Below are 21,721 nucleotides of genomic sequence, written 5' to 3' on the forward strand. Positions count from 1 at the left end.
TGGACTAATAGCATGAGGACCATACAGGACCATTATCAATGGGGTGGGAAGTGATCCCAAACGCCATAATCCCTCCCAAATTTCATAGCAGCAAAAGAGGGACATAAGATTCGGAACGCACAGGGTGGCGCAGAATTTATTAGCCCTCAGCCATGCCTTTTGATTGGCTCCCTCTCTACCAACAGCCCTCGGTCTGAAAAGACCCCTTTCCTGCAGCTGCCCCTTTTGCTGCGGCCCCCCTGATAGTGCTCCTTTTTCTGTTGTCTGTCTTTATAAGAAGGGGAGACACTATAATACCCCTTTTTCTATAGCCCCAGGGTGGTAAAAGTGAATCAGCCTTAACACCACCCTCAATATTAACAAGCGGGTAGGAAAGTGGACGTGGTTAAATCGCTGAGCTACGTATCAGTTCATAAAGTGTCGAATTTATCAAATATCAGACAATAGATTCCAACTTTTCCTGCAGAACAAATCCTCTTCAGTGAAGTATTCCTGTATATAAGGGAAATGCATGACTAACAATTCCATAATACCTATTATCCCCCCTGATCCCTTTACCGGTGACAGATAATACGAATGTCCACAGATAATCCTATTTCTCTAGGCTTCCTGGGAATTCAGCTATACAGGACCTGTCCAGACCTGAGGAGCATTTAAAGGGGTTTTCCAGGTTGTAAAATATTGATACCTATCCCAAGTGTAGCTCATCAATATCACATTTGTACAGAACCAACACCCAGCATCCACAAAGATCAGATAATCTCAGCAGGTAATAAATAGAGAATGAAATGGAAAGCAGACAGCTCCATTCTCCTTGTAGTGGCTGAACTAAGTCACTGCAGCTCAAGTTTCATTGAAAAGAATGGTATCTGATTTGCAATGTAGAACCACCAAGATGTTATAGCTTATGTTCTCACATTCAGGTTTTCTGATGCAGTTTTTGAGGCCAAAAGTAGGTGTGGATCATAACGGGTGATACCCGGGGAGGGAGGATTAAGACTGCCATGTGCCCTGGGCTTCTTGGGGAATGGAAGTTGCATCCCTTCAGCGGTTTCAGGACCTTTAAAGGACCTTGAAAGTTCCTGAAATGTCTCTTGTGTACATGTATATTGAGAGCCAATGCTCTGCCCTCTTTTCCAAAATTCTGGCTTATTAAAGTGACTGTAGGTAAACAAGAACTCCAGAAGGAAGACTGAACACCATGGAAGACAAGTCATTAAAGGGATTGTCCAGAAATGAAAAGGGCGGCTTCTCTTCAATAGAGTTGACCTGCATAATACCATACAAAGCCTGGTGGGGACATGTTTTTGTAAGAAAGCACTCATGCATTCCTAATCCTTGTCAACCCTTTTTGCAATAATAATCAGGTTGCTGTACGGAAATAATTAACAAATATATAAATAATTCTTCAATAAGGGGTCTAGAATGGCTCCTGAAGGAACAAACATTAGGTATGCCAGGCTTGTCTTTACATGGGTGCCTCCAGTCTGTGCCAGTCACTGCACTGCCTGCCTTTTTCTGAATAGTTTAAAAGAATAACCCACATCCACAAAGCTCTGCCGAATGCTGCACCCCCTTACCTCTCCCATCTCAATCTATCGCCCAACCCGTGCTCTTTGAACCTCCAGTAATCTTAAATCAATCTCTATCTTAATTCGAACGTCTTACTCACGTCTCCAGGACTTCTCCTGAGATGCACCAATTCTCTGGAATGCACTACCTTGGACATTTAGACTTATACCCAGCCTCCAAAGTTTCAAATGTGCTCTTAAAACCCATCTCTTTAGGCAGGTCTATCACATATGCGAACTGCTAGAAATTTCAACTCTATCTTTACTATCCCATCTTATGTCCTCCTCCCGTCTGTTATCCAGCAAACACTAGATACCTACCTCCAGGCTTCTCTGCAGTCACCTTCACCTTGGACCTTCTATATAAGATGATGGCTGATGGCTGGTTCAAGCAAAAGTGTAATATTTATTTATGAAATTATTTAATTCTGCCCCCTTATAAAGAATGGCTGGACCATTATACAAGCTATTATACCCCCCATAGACTGTAAGCTCTTGTGTCACCCCCTCATCCTCATAGACTGTAAGCTCTTGTGTCCTCCCTCATCCTCATAGACTGTAAGCTCTTGTGTCACCCTCTCATCCTCATAGACTGTAAGCTCTTGTGTCACCCCCTCATCCTCATAGACTGTAAGCTCTTGTGTCCTCCCTCATCCTCATAGACTGTAAGCTCTTGTGTCACCCTCTCATCCTCATAGACTGAAAGCTCTTGTGTCACCCCCTCATCCTCATAGACTGTAATCTCTTGTGTACCCCCTCATCCTCATAGACTGTAAGCTCTTGTATCATCCCCTCATCCTCATAGACTGTAAGCTCTTGTGTCACCTCCTCATCCTCATAGACTGTAATCTCTTGTGTACCCCCTCATCCTCATAGACTGTAAGCTCTTGTGTCACCCCTCATCCTCATAGACTGTAAGCTCTTGTGTCACCCCCTCATCCTCATATACTGTAAGCTCTTGTGTCATCCTCTCATCCTCATAGACTGTAAGCTCCTGTGTCACCCCCTCATCCTCATAGTCTGTAAGCTCTTGTGTCACCCCCTCATTCTCATAGCCTGTAAGCTCCTGTGATCAGGGCCCTCACTCCTATTCTTTCCTATGACTGTTTGTACTCTGTAATGTAATATTCTATTTGTATATGTCCCCTATGAGTTGTAAATGGCTACAGAATATGATGGCGCTATAAAAATTATATAGTTAGTCACGGCCCATTAATCATTCTAGGATGTTCCGGAGCTAAGAACCAACAAAGGAAAGTGCTCTTACTAGGTGCTGCAAATATTAGTGAGGTAGTGTGAACTATAACTGAGTCATGAACATAGGACGGAGCACTGGGACCACATTTCGCTGGTAGTTAGTAGAGTGAGGGGAATAATTCTGTGCTCGGAGGCCTCCTGTCCTTGTGTTTGCCAGTTTTAGGATGAATCATTTAGAAAAGGAACTTCAAGTTTCCTCTGTAATACACTTCCCAAAACTATGTTTATGTTCTCCAAAAGCCAGATATATAGTTTAACTATTTTTCTTTTAATACTAAACAATAACTTTCATTACTTTCTTATTTTACTATTTACTTATTTTCTTTATATGTTTTGAGCTAGGGGGTGTCCAGCAATATGTCCAGGTTAGGCGGTCAAACCTGAACGGGGTCCACTCATCTCTACTAAAGTTAAGTGATACAAGGTTCGGTCTGGAAAAACCTTTAGTGCATGGAGTGTTTTTTTCAAACCAAACTCATTTGTGGGGAACTTACCTAATTAACACCCCGTGCCTCATCAGGCTGTGACAAAAGGCATGCCTTAGACCAGTATTCCCTAACCACCGGGCCATAGAACACCTAGTTCGGGGCCGCGGCTGACCGCTGTAAACGGAAACCAAAAAAAAAAAATACTCACCTTTCCCATTCCCCTGCAGCAGTCATCTCTTCCTTTACTTAATTTCCATGTTAATGCACCGCTCTATTGATGGTGAGCATCAAGATGTCATCACATCGTGTCTGCCCACAATAGAACCATGCATTGATGCGGAAGAGAAGTGAAGGAAGAGAAGACTGCTGCAGGGGAATGAGGAAGGTGAGTATTTTTTTTAAAGAGCTCAGCTGGGAAAGCTAAGGGTGGGGGCAGCTAAAGGTAAGGAGACATGGGAGTGGGGCATGCTACAGGAAAGGGGACAATACCGTATTTTTCGTACTATAAGGCGCACAAAAAAGCCTTTGATTTTCTCAGAAATCAAAGGTGCACCTTATAGTCCAGTGCGCCTTATATAAGAAACGTACTTACAGACTACAGCTGCCTTGAACTGTGCACAGGTCTGCCACCTGATGGTCATTCATCATAATAATCAGGTGCACCTTATAGTCCAGTGCGCCTTATATATGAACCTAGACGGTTTAGCAGGCATTTATTGACGGTGCGCCTTATACTCCGTTGCGCCTTAAAGTTCAAAAAATACTGTATATATGGGGGTTGCTTCTGCAGGAAATTGGACAATATAAGTTAGGCACACAGGGAGTTATGGTGGCGCATGCATACATACATATTTGGCTATGAAACTGACACCAGACCGCATCCCCCACCTACCAGTCCCTGGGCAAAAAAAGTTTGGGGACCACTGCCTCAGACCAATATTTTACATTAGGCATATTTTACTGAATGTCCCACAAAGACAATAAGCTCCAGATGTGGCAATTCTTGTTCACCAAAGATCAGAACTTCACCTTATCATCAATTTCTTCCCGTAGCCTCCATTGTCCTTGTTGTGATAACTTCCTCCAGAGATACCATATACTTGTATAACCCTAATTTTCCCCCATCCTTGAAATCCAGTTTTATGTTAATGAGTGAAAAGCTAGCCACACATGAACGTGTGCTATTAGCCAACCCCAAACAACCATTCTGGGGGGTGTTTTTGTGATTTGTTCGTCCCCAGTGTGTAATCCTTTGTCTTCAAAAACAGCCTGTACGCCATCCGATTTTGCGTCCAACAAAATTGAAAGGGTAGCAAGGCCAGTTTGATCCTTGAATGAGATTCCTATAAAAGGATCCGCAAATACAGGTGGCACACGGATGACACCTGTGGATGACATCAGTTGTTTTTGCGTTCCCATAGACTTCCATCGAAATTAAGGTGTCAATGTGCCATCTTTAAAAAAAAAAAACATGCAGAAAAACAACTTTCCTGTGCATGTAGCCTAAAGTAGAGAAAACATCTAATGCGCTAAAAGAAAAAAAAAAGGATCATTATCAAATTAAGGCTCGGAGAGAAGAGAACATTTTTGTCAGCGCGAGAGCACAGAAGCTGAATGTGACAGAGGAGGAATACTGAGGACATGACACATACATACAGTGCTTTCTCAGTACTCCGTGCTAACAGCACTCTGCCCTCTTTACTGCATCTTATGTTGAGGACATCAAGTAAAACCTGAGGATAAAACAGTGACACTCACAATCTATGTTCCCTATTTTATACCATTTTGTGGGGGGCCATACGTCTATAGCAGGGGGTCGGGAACCTTTTTGGCTGAGAGAGCCATGAACATCACATATTTTAAAATGTTATTCTGTGAGAGACATATATAATATGCACATGCCCCCCCAGTAGATAGGTAGCCATGGCACATGTGCCCCAGTAGATAGGTAGCCACAGCACATGGCCCCCCAGTAGATAGCTAGCCACATCACTTCCCCTCTAGTAGATAGGTAACCACAGCACATGGCCCCCCAGTAGATAGGTAGCCACAGCACTTCCCCTCTAGTAGATAGGTAGCCCCAGTACATGGCCCCCAGTAAATAGAAAGCCACAGCACATGCCCCCCCCCCAATAGATAGGTAGCCCTAGCACATGCCCCAGAGTAAATCGGTAGCCACAGCACATGCTCCCCAGTAGATAGGTAGCACCAGCACATGCCCCCGAGTAAATAGGTAGCCACAGCACATGCCTCCCAGTAGATAGGTAGCCACAGCACTTCCCCTCTAGTAGATAGGTAGCCCCAGTACATGGCCCCCAGTAAATAGAAAGCCACAGCACATGCCCCCCCAATAGATAGGTAGCCCTAGCACATGCCCCCGAGTAAATAGGTAGCCACAGCACGTGCTCCCCAGTAGATAGGTAGCACCAGCACATGCCCCCGAGTAAATAGGTAGCCACAGCACATGCCTCCCAGTAGATAGGTAGCCACAGCACTTCCCCTCTAGTAGATAGGTAGCCCCAGTACATGGCCCCCAGTAAATAGAAAGCCACAGCACATGCCCCCCCAATAGATAGGTAGCCCTAGCACATGCCCCAGAGTAAATCGGTAGCCACAGCACGTGCTCCCCAGTAGATAGGTAGCACCAGCACATGCCCCCGAGTAAATAGGTAGCCACAGCACATGCCTCCCAGTAGATAGGTAGCCACAGCACTTCCCCTCTAGTAGATAGGTAGCCCCAGTACATGGCCCCCAGTAAATAGAAAGCCACAGCACATGCCCCCCCAATAGATAGGTAGCCCTAGCACATGCCCCCGAGTAAATAGGTAGCCACAGCACGTGCTCCCCAGTAGATAGGTAGCACCAGCACATGCCCCCGAGTAAATAGGTAGCCACAGCACATGCCTCCCAGTAGATAGGTAGCCACAGCACTTCCCCTCTAGTAGATAGGTAGCCCCAGTACATGGCCCCCAGTAAATAGAAAGCCACAGCACATGCCCCCCCAATAGATAGGTAGCCCTAGCACATGCCCCAGAGTAAATCGGTAGCCACAGCACGTGCTCCCCAGTAGATAGGTAGCACCAGCACATGCCCCCGAGTAAATAGGTAGCCACAGCACATGCCTCCCAGTAGATAGGTAGCCACAGCACTTCCCCTCTAGTAGATAGGTAGCCCCAGTACATGGCCCCCAGTAAATAGAAAGCCACAGCACATGCCCCCCCAATAGATAGGTAGCCCTAGCACATGCCCCCGAGTAAATAGGTAGCCACAGCACGTGCTCCCCAGTAGATAGGTAGCACCAGCACATGCCCCCGAGTAAATAGGTAGCCACAGCACATGCCTCCCAGTAGATAGGTAACCCCAGTACGTGCCCCCAGTAGAAAGGTAGCCCCAGCACATGCCTCCCAGTACGTATGTAGCCACAGCACATGCACCCAAACAGACAGGTAGTTCCAGCACATACCCCCGAGTAGATAGGTAGCACCATCACATGCCTCCTAGTAAATGGGTCGCCACAGCACATGCTCCCCATTAGATATGTAGTAATAGAACATTTCCCCAGTACATGCCCCCAGTAGTAGATAGTCACAGCAAAAAAAAAGGGCATACTCACCTACCTGCTCTCCCTTCAGTGGCTTCTCATCACTCCAGTACTCTTTCTTTGACCCAGACTCCGCTGCATCATTGCTTAGGCAATGGCGTCTGGGTTATAGAGAGGATGCTGCTCTGCTATGACACAGGCGCTGTCACATAAGCAGCGGTGCGGTGATGGCACCTTGGTCACACAAAAGACGCAGGCAGCGGTAACATACCTGACTGCATCCAATGATCATCGCTGTGTGTGTCTTAGATGTACACACTGCCGATCGCTACTAATCAACAATTTGTCTGCAAGCCAGATGCAGCAATTAAAAGAGCCACATATGGCTCCCGTGCCATAGGTTCCCTGATCTATAGACTCAGGAAAGTGCTGTGAATACCATGAACTCTACACTTTTGGCAAAGAGATCGAATATACTTGGTTGACATTGTACTGCTACGACCTCAGCCCTGCACTTCAACCCCTGTTGCAGTTGATAGAGAATAGAACCAATCATATATTGTTACGACGCTTTATTGGTTGGTTTTAGTTCCTTGTTCATTTTCTAAACAAAAAGGTGTATTCTAGTGTTAGGTATTGATGGCATAACACTAGCGGGGTAGCTACCGGGGTTTTGGGACCCAAATTTATCTCCGAAATGTAGGTGCTAACTGCAAGGGCAAATGTTTAAAAATATTCAAGCGAACATCAAGCTATTTGTTGGGGAATTTCCATTTCGAGCTACGATTGAGACAAAGGGCAGTGGACAACATATGCAGCAAGGCAGCTGTCAATACTTTTCGAGCCTTGGGATTCAACAGATGAGGCCCATGCCCTCCTTGAGGAATTAGTTGAAGACAGTGGGGCACATTTACTAAGGGTTCGAATCGCGGTTTTCCGATGGGTTTCCCGAATTTTTCCAATTTGCGTCACATTGCCCAGGGATTTTAGCGCACGCGATGTGGCGGAGTGTGGCGCATCGGCGCCGGCTTTCACGCATCAGATATCGGGGGGCGTGGCCGTCGGAAAACCCGACGGATTCGAAAAAAACGCGGAATTTAAAAAAAAAATTGTGTCGCAAATATAGCACTCACATACACCGAGACGGAGGAGGTGAATTCCGGCGGACTTCAGCGCAGCAGCGACACCTAGTGGACATCGGGCGCACGACCTTAGTGAATCCCAGCAGAACCCAAATGAGCGTCGGAGAACGCACCGCGGGATTGGGTATGTAAATCAGCCCCAGTGTTGTATCTAGGAAAGGCTTGAAGCCATATCAAAATTATGTTTAGGCCTGCTCAATTTAATAAACATGAACCTCACAGGCTGAACGCACAAGGTTGCCACCTAAAGGTGCAGATACACAATAAGGGGGCGTTCATAATTTTTGTCGCCCGATTTTATTGGTGTTTTGCACTTTGATTTGAGTGGGGAACGGTCTTAATGTATGTGGTGCACCGTAAGATGAACAAATGAGCCTCAGAAATGTTAAACCGCATGCAAGAAGGGATTTAGGACTTGGAAAACTTCTATTTGTTGGTCTAATTATGCGCCATGTCGGAAACTCAAAGTGCAGGAAAAGAGTCAGGATTGAAGAGCTGTGCCCAAATTGAGTCATTAGTGTCAGAAAAGAAGCTAAATTGTATAATACATATAGAGCACAAGGCGCAGCAACAAACAAAAAAGCGACCGCCAAAAAACCGATGCAAAGAGAATAATAAATACCCCCCAATATGAGAATTATACGAAGCTTATTGCATAATGTATTAACAAGTACAGGTGCAGCCTTGGAACTATTCATAGGAACTACTATTGCCTGGGAACTACTATGTTGCCTTCTTGACCACCCCAGCAAGTGTTCATCCCAGAAGAAGAGGATTGTGGGGGAAGTGCTGCATTCAGTAATGTCTGCTAGAACCCCCACCAATCACGAAAACAGTATTTCATAATAAAGTGTCCCATTTTCATTAATTGAATGAAGAGGTAGGTATAATGTGCACACTTCCATACCTTTCAATACTATCAGAGTGTCCAAATTTCCAGGCAAAATGCACAGCTACAACCGGTACTCTCTGAAAGGTGAGCACTGTACTAAGTAATCTCCGGTACTCCTGGAGTATTTAATGAACTGGCAGAGTAGCACTGGAGTCCTGGGTTCGAATCCCACCCAGGTCAACATCTGCAAAGAGTTTGTATGTTCTCTCCGTGTTTGCGTGGGTTTCCTCCGGGTACTCCGGTTTCCTCCCACACTCCAAAACATACTGTTAGGTTGTTTAGATTGTGAGCCTCATTGGGGACAGGGACCAATTTGACATGCTTTGTGCAGCGCTGCGTAATCTGTGTGCGCTATATAAATAAAGAATTATTATTATTATTACTTAGTCGACCTATCTCAATTCTCCAGATCGGTGGAGGTGCCAGCAGTCGGCCCCCCACCAACATTGTTATCCTCTATCCTAGTACAACACCTTTATCTCTGACATCTTAAAGGGAACCTGTCATCAGCAATTGACCTAATAAACCACTACCAGAATATTGTCAAGCAGTGTAACACATTCTAGTTTTTGTTTCCTTTATGGCCCAGTGTGGTGGCATCACCCTGAAAACCAACCTTGAAGTGAGCTGTAAATTGGCTGTATAAAGTCAAGAAGGCGGAGAGTTTAACACTGAAGTCAAGGTGGGGAGCTCTGAACGCCTCCTCCTCTGTGATTGACATCACGCATCGGACTCCAGGAGATCTGGTGAGTGTTGTCTCTGGATGCAGGACTTTTAATTACAGTGAAGAGGCTTTTGGAGGAAGATAGAGCTTGACTTCAGGGTTAAACTCACTGCCTCCTTGACTTTATGCCACCAATTTACATGTCATTTCAAAGTAGATTTTCTGGATGATGCCACCACACTGGGTCATAAAAGAAACATGATCTGGAAGGTGTTCAGATGCTTGTCAACATACAAGACTTTCAATTACAGTGAAGGGGGCTTTCAGAGGAGGAGAGAGCTTGTCTTCAGGGTTAAACTCTCCGCCTCCTTGACTTACACAACCAATTTACACCTCACTTCACAGTAGATTTCCTGGATGATATCACCACACTGGGTCATGAAAGAAACATGTGTTCAGATGTTTGACAACATACTGGTAGTGGTTTATTAGCTCAATTTCTGCTGACAGGTTCCCTTTAAGCCCCATATCAACCCTGCCACAGTAGTAGTTATACCACTGGTCGAAGAGCTGGAGATTCCTTGATCTCTGCTTCTCATTTTAGCGTCCAACCTAATGTAGCTCTCTAGGACATAAATGAAGGGGGTCTCAAAACTGGTGGAATTGGACCATGACTGTAAAAAATTGGTAGACCTCATGTGGTCAGCTTTCCTCTAATCATACCTCACAAAGACAACCATCAACACAGAGATGTACACTGGTTCCTCTTGGGTAAATGACGCCCTACCTTGACTTCTTCAGTAATGATACAATTGTAGAGTGTATCCACACTTGCAAATAGAACTCCCACCTCAACTTCTGTATCAATATTTCTTTGTTCCAAAGCTCTGAAGACTCTTTATGACACTGGGACCTTAAGTTCTCTGGAGTACAGAGAGCTTCCTACCAAATAAACGCCGTTATTTATTTATGTGTACCAATATAAACACAAAGTATGGGTTATTCCGAGTGACTTCAGAGAAGACGTGGGCCAAATCCTCCTCTTATTTGTTTATTTTCAATGCAGCAACTACGTCAATTTAACATCTGTTCTGAATAGTTGAAGGTCCAGAGCTGCAAGCGAGTAGTAACAGATAACGGTGGGGGGGGGGGGGGGGGGGGGGATTCATTTCTGCTGCTACAAGTACAGTAGATTCCAGCTGGTCTTCATTAAGCCTGAGACATGGGATGTGGAATGTGTTCCAGAAAGACCACTGCGTGGTATGCGACTGCCACTGCTCCGACGTACATCGGGATAAGCGCTACGCTATGTAAGGGCCAGGAAATCGAGCTAAGTATAGATTCCAATGAATGATGTGTTATGTATACAATATGACGACGGAGAAAAATTAAACCATCTGTATGTAATGTAAACAGTTCCCATACGTTTTCTAGAACTGCAGAGATACGAAGCCGTCAAATATTGCAGGGTTTATGTTCAGCATCCCCTGCTGCTACAGTGTCTGCTGATTTGCATCTATGAAAAATCAATGAATAATTATCTTTCCCATCAATGGCCAATCTTTTCCTATATATTCCTCAAATATTGCAAGTTTTGGTTTTTTTTCAGCATCCCCTGCTGCTTCAGTGTCTGCTAAAGAACTTGTTCTGGTGATCTGCATGAATGAAAAACTATAAACAGTTATCTGTCCGGTTGGAGACCAGACATTTTCTAGAAATACAGAGGTAGTAAGTGTTTAAATATTGCAAGGTTTATTATTAGAATCCACTGCTGCTTCAGTGTCTGCTAAGAGCTTGCCCTACTCATCTGCAAAAAAACAGTAATCTGTCCCATCATTAGCCAATCGTTTCCTAGAACTACAGAGGTAGAAAGCTGTCAGATATTGCAATTTATATTATTAGCATCCCCTGCTTCTTCAGTTTCTGCTAAGTCTTGCTCTTCTAGTCTGCATGAATAAAAAGACATGTACAGCAATCTGTCCCATCATTAGCCAATCACATCCTAGAACTACAGAGGTCGAAAGCTGTCAGATATTGCAATTTATATTATCAGCATTACCTGCTGCTTCAGTGTCTGCTAAGTGCTTACTCTACTAATTTGCATGAATAAAAAGCACAGGGCAGTAATCTTTCCCATCAATGGCCAATCGTTTCCTGGAACTAAAGAGGTAGAAAGCTGTAGATTTTGCAATTGATATTATCAGCAATACCTGCTGCTTCAGTGTCTGCTAGTGATCTACATGAATGAAAAAACGATGAACAGTTATTTGTCCCATTAGCTGCTGATGATATCCTATGATGATGGAACATGAATCAAGTCTAACAGAAAGGTGAGCACTCCACAAACCCCTTCACGACTTACATACAGATATATTTGCACAATAATACTAATTCTTTATTTATATAGCGCACACAGATTACGCAGCTCTGCACAAAGCTTGCCAAATGAGTCCCTGTCCCCATGGGGCTCACAATCTAATCAACCTACCAGTATGTTTTGGAGTGTGGGAGGAAACCGGAGGAAACTCACACAAACGCGGAGAGAACATACAAACTCTTTGCAGATGTTGACCTGGATGGGACTTGAACCCAGGTCCCCAGTGCTGCACATCGCATGTGCAGCTAGCATGTATATGTACATGATGGCAGTGTCACACTTTATAGAGGTTCTCCAGGCACATACAAGTTACTCCCTCTCCACCCCATTCCTCTCTAGGGCACTGATGGAGATTTCTGAATGCCATACTTGGTAAACTTCTTCAGCACCATAGAGCTGAATAGAGCAGCTACAGGCTGCTCTCTTAACCTCAGGCTTCGACGGGGTACAAGGGGCCCCCGTTCTTATGATACGTCTAAAACCCTCGCTGATCAGCAAGTAAGCCCCTAATCTGTGGATAGGATCTAACTTGTATGTGGCTCGAGAACCCCTTAAAATGAACCCTGGCACCTAGAAATGTGATTTTTAAATACAGATCTCAATTCCTGACTGTAACTTTAGATCCTGATATTATTTAAAGTGCCGTATTTTTCGGCCTATAAGGCGCACCGAAATATAAGGCACACCATCAATAAATGCCTGCTAAAACGTCTAGGTTCATATATAAGTCGCACCGGATTATAAGGCGCACCATCAATAAATGCCTGCTAAAATGTCTAGGTTCATATATAAGGCACACTGGACTATAAGGCGCACCTGATTATAAGGATTAATGACCAGCAGGTGGCAGACCTGTGCACAGTACAAGGCAGCTGTTGTCTGTAAGTACGGTTCATATATAAGGCGCACTGGACTATAAGGAACACCTTTCTTTTCTGAGAAAATCAACGGATTTTTTGTGCGCCTTATAGTCCAAAAAATACGGTATATACTCCTCTTTAACAGGACACCAGAACTGTTTCTAGGTGCCATGGTTCAGGTGATATGACCATTTGAAGTGAGGGTCACATAAAGGGTTAATGCAATGAAAACGAAGCCCTGTTCTTTGGATTTTAAAAGTTATTTAAAAATATTAATAAGAATAAATTGAGAAAACCATTTTTGTGCCCCATATTTGTGCCGCACGCGACTCTCTTGTGGAGTGGCTGCACTATTCTTCAGGCAATACAAATTAGGGGGGTGTTCTGGTGCTCAGTCGGACTGTGCGCCAGATTTATCATGCAATGTCCGACAGTAGTGCGTCATACGCCCCATGTTAAAGGTGTCCCCCAAAAAAGTGGTGCACTCTGTCGGAGCAGTGCAGGAGGCAAACTGCACTTAGTGCAAAAAATATATTAGCGCAGTTTGTACTGTTGTTAGCAAATGTTCCCTAATATATTTTTTTCTGTTTTTTGTGCTTTGAGGTATTTTTGTGCCTACAGGCAGTCCGTGTTACATACACGATAGGGTCTGTAGGTTTGTTCTTAAGTTGAATTTGTATGTAAGTCTGAACTGTATATTTTATCATTGTAGCTCAAGCCCGAACTTTTTTGGTCTCTGTGACAATTGGATTTTAAAAATGTTGGATTGTCATAAGAATCAGGATTATCCATAAAGCTTCATTACAGACACCTGTGATAACTGTTACAGCTGATTATTGTAGTCTAGGGCTAAGGTACAGTAAATTACCAATATCCAGAGGTCCGTTTGTAACTAGGGGTCGTCTGTAAGTCAGGTGTTCTTAAAGGACACCTGTCATCAGGTCTGTGTCACTAGTCCTGTCACTACTACCTGTTGGAGCAGCTCACAAGGATCCCATCCCAGCCTTTATCTAGTTATTTCATACATTATTCATTGTAAAATCATCTTTTCTTTATCATGTAAATGAGGCTGGTCACATGGTCAGAGGCAGTGATGTCACCCCTGTTCCCCCTCCCCTCTCCTCCCCCTGCTCATGTCTGTGTGTAATGTATAGTAAAGCATTGCTGGTGTGTGTGCTGTATCTGCTGACATGCTGCATCCTCCTAATATACAGGTGAGAGACACAGACATCAGCTACACAAGTACCTGACATGTTCTGCTGTAACATGGCTGCCTGGAGCTGCTGTATCTCTCCTATACACACACACATGCACACACAGGCTGCAGGGGGCGTGGCCACCAGCACCCGGAAGCACATCATTATACAGGCTCACATCATTATACAGGCTGTCAGTCTTGCACTGGGGGTGTGGCTGTGCCTCCCACTCATGAATAAGGTGGACAGCTTGAATATGCTAATGCTTCATTGGACATTTCACAGGTCATTTGCATACAGCTTTAGGACCTCATTGCTTAGGATTACAGGCATGTAGAGGGACAATGAAGGGATACAGGCAATGCTCTCTAATGGCAGTTATTCTGCCACAGATATACGCTGGAGAAGACCCTGATAGGTTGTGAGTGCAGTCTCCGTATAAACTGGATGGTAGATAGTAGAACTCACTGACATTCATTCCACAGCGTTGCCATTTGCATGAAGGGAGGATGCAATGGATGTGCTTTAGGTTCAGTTTAATGCCTTTACCTTAGAAATGACATGCCATGCGGTCAAAACACATTGCTACTGCACAGGGAAGATGAACATGTCTGCTACAGTCACAAATGGAGGACAGCATGAAGAAGGAGGAAGTGATGTCACAGAAAGAGGAGGAGAAGCTGGGTAACAGTGCATGATGGGATAGCTAGCTTAAAGATACAGCAAGCAAATTATCCAACAATAAAAACTTTGACCACTGGGTGGCAGCATGCATAACATGAGTATGAACATATCATTGCAGACTGAATGTACAATACAAGACCAATAACAGCATGGGCAATATGACAGGCTGTAACAGCATAGCAGTTTATGAAAATATATTTAGTTTAGGGGGTTATTTTGCATGACGGGTTCTCTTTAAGTAGGGGACCGCCTGTATTTAGCACCTGAACTCTAATCTGGTGTTGCACTTCTTTTCCCTGTTTGCTCACTATTTATCCTTGTCAAACATGTTGTTAAGATGGTTTCCTGTGGCTAAGGCAGTTTCATCAACTGTGACGTGCATTTTTGTTGCAATTTTTGCCACAAAAACACTCCACTCCATTGCTGGCGTATGGGCTATGGCTGGGATTACATGGGCTGCGCAAAAAAGTGCAACTTTATTTTTTTAAGTCACAAAAAAAAATCCAAAGCAAAATTAAACATCTGCTAAGGTAAATCAAACAAAAATTATTTAAAAAAAAGATGCATAGTTCAAAAAGAATAAAGATAACCCGCCCCCATCCAATCTTCTAAAACTGTAAAAATAAGACACTAACCAAAACAATAGAATTTACCTTCTTATTTACAATGACAAAAATGATCTATAATAAAAACATCAACTGAAAAATTGATGCCAACGTAAATGTCAAAAAATTGTTTTTGCCTTCGAAATAGTAAAAAATTTTAAAAAATAGACAAAACATGAATTAGAAGCTGAACAAAAGGGTTAAAAAAAGTCACTAAAGACTTTTCACCCATTAAAAATGACATATGAAGCGTAACCTTCATCGTGCTGGTGGGCGGCCTGTGAGCTAGCACTCTAATCACACGGCTTCAGTGTTTTGTCTGTCTAGCAGGTCCTGTCATAGATAATGGTGCCCACTGCTTACATCAGCGTTCCAGACCAGTGAGAGGCAGCCGCGTGCAGCCAGGGGCCGCTGGAAATCTCTGCTTGAGTCCTGTCTGTCCTTTTCCCAGGCAAACTGGGAAGATTAATAAATATATTAATGCAGTCACCATCCTCTATAGGTTAATCTAGAATTAAGAAACAATGGCATTTCATCTTGCATTGGGAAATGTTCCAGGTGCTGGTGCTGTATCTCTATGTACACGATGATGGTTCTATACATGGGTGGCCACATGGAGGTCAATGACACCAGTGACAGAACCGGTGGGGAGGGGGATTGAGGCCTATGTTTGGACCAATTCAGCTAATACGGAAAGGGGATGGGTGAGCAGCTGTGACCCTTCCATCTTCTCCACCCGGCTGCGTGCTTCTCCTGAGTGAAGAAAACGTTCATGTGCATATGATGCATTCCTGCAAGTACCGATACCGTTCTCAGGCTGTCGACCTTTATTTGTGTCCTGTGAATAATCGGTGGGTCAATGGTCGCAACAATTGTCGCAACAATTGTCTCGAGTATGGGCTGTTCAATCCACGGCCGTTTGTATGAGCCCATGGAAGGAAATGGGCTCATTCACACTGTCATATGCAGACCTATTTTCTCATACAAACAACATTGGGCAGATTTACTTACCCGGTCCTGTCGCGATCCAGCGGCACGTTCTCCGTCGAAGATTCAGGTCTTCCGGCGATTCACTAAGGTAGTGCGCCAGGTGTCCACCAGGTGTCGCTGCTGCACTGAAGTCCGCCAGAGTTCACCATCCTATCCTGGGTGCAGGTAAGCACACATTTTAAAAAAAAAAATGTTGTGGTTTTTCCGAATCCATTGGGTTTTCCGACGGTCAGGCCCCCCGATTACCGTCGCATGCATGCTGGCACCAGTGCACCACAATCCGATCGCATGCGCCAAAAACCCAGGGCAAATCGGCAATTTTCGAGAAACCAGGCGAAAAATAGCGATTCAGGCCCTTATTAAATGACCCCCATTGTTTCCAATGGGGAGAAGGGGACTCATAACACCGGGACTATATATGAGATACACCCACAAATCAATCCACATTACTTGGGTAAAAATATGACCATATGAAACAGGGATCTAGGTAAAGTAAAATAAAGTTTTTTGAAAGTACTGAAATGATTCACAATGCTGAAAAAAAAGCATTTTTAAACTCGGCATAATATGGACTATTGGAACCTCTCACCAGCTAAAAATGACATTCCTGATGACAGGTTCCCTTTAATTGGCAAAAGCTAGTAGTATATGGTATTGCAAGAAAAAAGTAGGGTGAGATAACAAGGTCCAGGAAAGTTAAGTCTATATTATGTTTAAAGATGACCTGTCACCCTAAAAAAACACACTTTTTAAATAGCATTTATACCAGTGTTAGACTGCTAGCATTATCTGAACCCTCCAATAGAGCCAGCAGACACTGCAGCTTACAGTGGTCCCGCGTATTCATGAGGGGGCGGTCCAAAGAAGCAGTGACTACTGCATGAAGCCTGGCCTATGACGTGGAAAGGGCGGTCCAGGGAAGAAGCGGCGCCTCAGACCGTCCCCTCATGAATATGCCAAGCTTACAGTGGTCCGGTGTTCTGTGGCTATGGCGGTGCAGTGTCTGCTAGCTTTATTGGAGGGTTCTGATATAGCTAGCAGATTAATAATGTTCATCAGGGGCAAGGTTGAAGTTGGCCTCCATTCCCACGACACCAGTCGCACCTGCGGTAGAAAAATGCCTTAGCATGCACAGGAAAGTGGTGAAATCTATGGGTAGTGCACAGGAGCGGGGCAGGGACCCCCAGACGCTGGGTGTTCCCCACTTAATGCATGTCCACACCCACTTGGAATGGAGGTGACGTAAAAGTAGAAATAGGTGCAATTTCTGTCCGTCCAGGCACTGCGTCTTTTTTACAGCTTGTACGCACAGGCTCTGATTAATCCACCCCATAGGGCCGTGGTGGAGAACCTATGGCACGGATGCCAGAGGTGGCATTCGGAGCCCTCTTTTTGGGCACCCAAGCCATCAATATAGCACTCGACATAGAACTCAAAGAATCATCCTGCAGTCCCAGGCGACTCAAGAAATGCTGCTCTCAGTGCTATTTTTAATTACTTGGGACTGCAGGAAGAGGTAGAACTTGTGGAAAGGGGAGGATTATCTTTAGAGCTCCTCTAGGCCCCACGTTTCTTCCTGTACAGGTGGACCATAGTGAGATGCTACAACATTAGTCCAAATTTACCCTTCTTCTTTCAACTGTGATTGAAAGTTGTGGTAGAACAGGTAGCAATAAATTACTACTTAAGTTGCCGTACTGGCACTTTGCAATAAATAAGTGTTTTTTTTTGTTGTTTGGGCACCCGGTCTCTAAACGGTTCGCCATCACTGCTATAGGGCTTTAGTCTATCACCCTATCTCATATCTATCCTTGTAGACACAGTGGGGCTCATTTACTAAGGGTCGCGTGCGCACTTTATTTGGACTGTGCCGTTTTCGGGGATTGCACGGCTTGCACAGGTATTTAAGAAGTGTCTAGGCTGGGATTGTGGCACACGCAATCCTTTTTGTGGCGCAGCTGCAATGGCTTCCATGCAACACAAATGGGGGGGGGGGGGCATCGGACTGAGTGCAGGATTTAACTTTCAAATTGTGTCGCAAGACCAAGCACTTACATGCACCGGGGAGAAGATGGTGAACTCTGTCAGACATAAGCGGAGAAGCGACACATGCAGGATATCCGGCACACGATCTTAGTGAATTATAGACGGACAATGCACTTTCGGTGAACTCCGGTGCCCCTGTAAGTAAATGTGCCCCAGAATATCATATCTATTTGACCATTTTTATTATCTATATCACATCTGCCTCATTTTTATCCCCCTTATATCTGTCCCTCTCATTTTCTCTCTACAAACACTGGCGTAGAAATCCTTCCAAAGACAATGATCGACATCCAACCCCTATAGAGGAACTCTTTACTTATTAATATATAATTATGGAAGCTATAAAAGATGGAGAGAAACCTCAGAGGAAATGTCTAATATCCATAATGCTGGCGTAGGGAGGAATATTTCAGGCGTTCTCTCCTTGGGTCAGGACATAGCGTCTGCCAGGCTGCTTGTTACATTGTGATGTCTGTGTCACAGGAGAATGTGCCCTTGTTAGCCAGGGCTTTGATTTGCCTTTGGGGCTGATGCCAGAGTAACGCTGGGTACTGTGTGTGTTGAATCTTCCAGGCTCTGCGGATGCTATTAAACACAGGTCAATAGATTTTATTGCACATCTGTAAACAAATTGGTACACGCTAGTCTCCTATGAATGGTAGCGCTGGGGCAGCCATCCTCCGACAGCCAATATTACATTTTATTACTGCACGCATGGAAGTGTTGACAACCTTTTATCCCATGTTTATAAGATGGTGATGAAAATATAGTCGCACCCAGTATGATAACACTTATAGTTTGGAGGTTTCCCCCATAAAACCTTAACAACATGTGACATGCTAGCTAGTACTTCCCGCTGTTGGAAATCTACCACCAGGATGAAGGATTGTAAACCAAGCACACTGACATACTGATGCCCCCCCTCTGGCAGGATCTGCTCTTCTTTTAACCTTCATTTGCCAAAGTTTAAAAAAAAAACACCTATGGAGCTCAGAGCCCCTCAGACTCTTTGCATTATTTTAGAAGAACAAGGGTACAATAAGCTAAAAGAAGAGTGGATCCTGCCAGAGGTGGCGCACACCAGTATGTCAGTGTGCTTGGTGGTAGATGTCCTTTAAGGATGTTTGAAGAAGGATCACGGACTGAACCATTTTCAAACATACCGGGTGTTTGCTGCACCATCCGGCAAACAACCACCGGTAACACCTGCGATCGGTGATGGTACTGATCACTGGTGTTAATCTTTAATATGTCACCAGAAGCCAAATGTGCTGCCTGGAATCTGTAAGGTACTACAGGGCCTGTAATTTCTAAAGATCTGTTACAATGTGCTGGTGCCAAACTGTAACAGATCTTCAGCCCATTCACCATTTACAGCACAGTAGTATTGCATTATATGTTAGGAGCAACCAGATCCCCTAGGGTTAAAATACACTAGGGGGTATACAAATACAAAGGGGAAAAAAAAATAACATTTCAAATCACTCCCCTATGATTTGTAAAGAGACCAAAAATTTGGAGGGCAAAAAAAAAAAAAAAAAGGGAATCAGCATCATCAAATAAAATCACAAAATACAGCTCAAGCTATAAAATATATTAGGTAACTTTGTAATTACTTTCCATGACTTATCTTTTAGCTGTATCAAACGTGTACAGCATGTCTAAGCCATTCATTCTACGTGAACAGGAAGCTGACAGAAATTTGAATGTAGCTTCCTGTGTAACTGCCCAATACCGCAGAATATAATCTAATGCCCCCCAACTTCCATACACAGATCTTACTTATATACAATGGACGGTAGTAAATATATATGGTTTCCCTATAAATACTGTTGTTTTATGATACACTAATTACACCGTGCAGTAATACAGGTCTGACCAGCGGGCCGTCTCCTCGCTGCTCCGTCCCCTGCTGTTTTACTATATAGAGCAGACGTTGCAGCGTTACTCATCGTTCCCTGCTCCAGTATCCTCCTCTCATGTTGCTAGGAAACTGACGTCGGGTGATGACGGTGTAGGAAGTCCAGATGCCATGGTAACCAGATGCCATTTGATTTGGCGCCCAATTTAAGCCTTTTCCATGTTGACTACATCTTTGCAATACCAGAGCCTAATACCGGTGCTGCCAAAGGTTCTGTTCCTGTGTTATTGTATGCGTTATTCAGTAGCTTCGTCATAGACAAACAAGATAGACAAAAGAGCTTCCCGATAACAAGAATATCTCCCTGTACTGTGACATCACTGTGTGCATTATCCCTGTACTGTGACATCACTGTGTGCATTATCCCTGTACTGTGACATCACTGTGTGCATTATCCCTGTTCTGTGACATCACTGTGTGTATTATCCCTGTACTGTGACATCACTGTGTGTATTATCCCTGTACTGTGACATCACTGTGTGTATTATCCCTGTACTGTGACATCACTGTGTGTATTATCCCTGTACTGTGACATCACTGTGTGTATTATCCCTGTACTGTGACATCACTGTGTGTATTATCCCTGTACTGTGACATCACTGTGTGTATTATCCCTGTTCTGTGACATCACTGTGTGTATTACCCTGTACTGTGACATCACTGTGTGTATTATCCCTGTACTGTGACATCACTGTGTGTATTATCCCTGTACTGTGACATCACTGTGTGTATTATCCCTGTACTGTGACATCACTGTGTGTATTATCCTGTACTGTGACATCACTGTGTGTATTATCCCTGTTCTGTGACATCACTGTGTGTATTATCCCTGTACTGTGACATCACTGTGTGTATTATCTCTGTACTGTGACATCACTGTGTATTATTCCTGTACTGTGACATCACTGTGTGTACTATCCCTGTACTGTGACATCACTGTGTGTATTATCCCTGTACTGTGACATCACTATGTGTATTATCCCTGTTCTGTGACATCACTGTGTGTATTATCCCCTGTACTGTGACATCACTGTGTGTATTATCCCTGTACTGTGACATCACTGTGTGTATTATCCCTGTTCTGTGACATCACTGTGTGTATTATCCCTGTACTGTGACATCACTGTGTGTATTATCTCTGTACTGTGACATCACTGTGTATTATTCCTGTACTGTGACATCACTGTGTGTACTATCCCTGTACTGTGACATCACTGTGTGTATTATCCCTGTACTGTGACATCACTGTGTGTATTATCCCTGTTCTGTGACATCACTGTGTGTATTATCCCCTGTACTGTGACATCACTGTGTGTATTATCCCTGTACTGTGACATCACTGTGTGTATTATCCCTGTACTGTGACATCACTGTGTGTATTATCCCTGTTCTGTGACATCACTGTGTGTATTATCCCTGTACTGTGACATCACTGTGTGTATTATCTCTGTACTGTGACATCACTGTGTGTATTATCCCTGTACTGTGACATCACTGTGTGTATTATACCTGTTCTGTGACATCACTGTGTGTATTATCCCTGTACT

The 21,721-nt window shown here is 44.1% G+C and overlaps 1 protein-coding gene across 5 annotated transcripts in view; it reads right to left on the reverse strand.

Moving 5' to 3' along the window:
* Positions 1-21,721, reverse strand: part of GRK4 (G protein-coupled receptor kinase 4) — a 198,195-nt gene that overhangs the window by 155,795 nt on the left and 20,679 nt on the right. The gene's annotated exons all lie outside the window — the stretch shown is intronic.

This window comes from Engystomops pustulosus, chromosome 1 (genome assembly GCF_040894005.1).
Source record: "Engystomops pustulosus chromosome 1, aEngPut4.maternal, whole genome shotgun sequence".
NCBI lineage: Eukaryota > Metazoa > Chordata > Amphibia > Anura > Leptodactylidae > Engystomops > Engystomops pustulosus.